Source organism: Acyrthosiphon pisum, unplaced genomic scaffold, assembly GCF_005508785.2.
Source record: "Acyrthosiphon pisum isolate AL4f unplaced genomic scaffold, pea_aphid_22Mar2018_4r6ur Scaffold_45;HRSCAF=338, whole genome shotgun sequence".
In the NCBI taxonomy this organism is placed as follows: domain Eukaryota; kingdom Metazoa; phylum Arthropoda; class Insecta; order Hemiptera; family Aphididae; genus Acyrthosiphon; species Acyrthosiphon pisum.
Window position 1 is genome coordinate 3,305 of NW_021774156.1, and position 1,747 is coordinate 5,051.

Below are 1,747 nucleotides of genomic sequence, written 5' to 3' on the forward strand. Positions count from 1 at the left end.
GAGGGCAAGTCTGGTGCCAGCAGCCGCGGTAATTCCAGCTCCAATAGCGTATATTAAAGTTGTTGCGGTTAAAAAGCTCGTAGTCGGATCTGTGTCTGGACGGTGCCGGACCACCCTGGCGGTCCGTCGTGTCGCGGCCGGCCGTGTCGCGGGACCACGTGTCCCGTCGGCGCGGTCGCCGTCGCGCTCGTCAGCCGTCTCGGGGTGTTAGTTACCGGCACGTCGGCCGGACGTATTGTCGGCAGGCGGACACGTGTCTCGTGCTTCCGGCGCGCCGCGCGGCCACGCGTCGCGCGGCCGTCGGTGTTCGACGACGGCGGCCGCCTACTCCAATCTTGCTGCGCGGTGCTCTTCACCGAGTGCCGTCGGCGGGCCGACACGTTTACTTTGAACAAATTAGAGTGCTCAAAGCAGGCTCGAATCTGGCGGGGCGGCTTCACGGCCGTCTCGTCAAAAGGCCCTGAATACTGGTCGCATGGAATAATGGAACAAGACCTCGGTCCCGCGCATCTCCGCCCTTCGCGGGCGCGCGAAATCGCCCTCCGGGGCGTTTCCGTGCGCGGGCCGCCGGGCCGCGGGCGCCAGTCGCCCGCGCGTCCCGCCGGGCCGGTTTTCGGGACCGGAGGTAATGATCAACAGAGACGGGCGGGGGCATTCGTACCGAGACGTTAGAGGTGAAATTCTTGGATCGTCTCGAGACGAACTGACGCGAAAGCATTTGCCAAGTACGTTCTCGTATGATCAAGAACGAAAGTTAGAGGTTCGAAGGCGATCAGATACCGCCCTAGTTCTAACTGTAAACGATGCCAGCTAGCGATCCGCCGGCGTTTCATTAACGACCCGGCGGGCAGCTTCCGGGAAACCGAAGCTTTTCGGTTCCGGGGGAAGTATGATTGCAAAGTTGAAACTTAAAGGAATTGACGGAAGGGCACCACCAGGAGTGGAGCCTGCGGCTTAATTTGACTCAACACGGGAAACCTCACCAGGCCCGGACACCGGAAAGATTGACAGATTGAGAGCTCTTTCTTGATTCGGTGGGTGGTGGTGCATGGCCGTTCTTAGTTGGTGGAGCGATCTGTCTGGTTAATTCCGATAACGAACGAGACTCTGTCCTGCTAACTAGGCGGGTAAACCCGGGTCGGCGTGTGCGCGGCGCTGGCGGTTTCGGCCGTCAGTGTTCGCGTACCCGTCGGCTCGGCCCGGTATCCCCGAACGCGTTCGCCCGTCGTCCACGGCGGTCGTCGGGCGCGGCCGCGCCATCCGCGTCCCGGCGTTCGGCGGGCGTATGTCGGCCGGGGGGCAACCTCCGGTCGGCCTGCGTCCGTCGTGCGTCGGGCTCCGTGGTGAAGCGCGCCGTGTTCGCGGCCGTCGCCGGCGGATCACGATACGTTACTAGGGCTACCGCCGGCTCCCAGGAGCTTAAACTCTTCTTAGAGGGACAGGCGGCGGACGAACATAGCCGCACGAGACTGAGCGATAACAGGTCTGTGATGCCCTTAGATGTTCTGGGCCGCACGCGCGCTACACTGAACGAATCAGCGTGTTTAACAATCCTGGGCCGACAGGCTTCCGGGTAACCCGCTGAACCTCCTTCGTGCTTAGGGATCGTGGCTTGCAATTTTTCCACGTGAACGAGGAATTCCCAGTAAGCGCGAGTCATCAGCTCGCGTTGATTACGTCCCTGCCCTTTGTACACACCGCCCGTCGCTACTACCGATTGAACGGTCGCATTGAGGTCTTCGGAGTG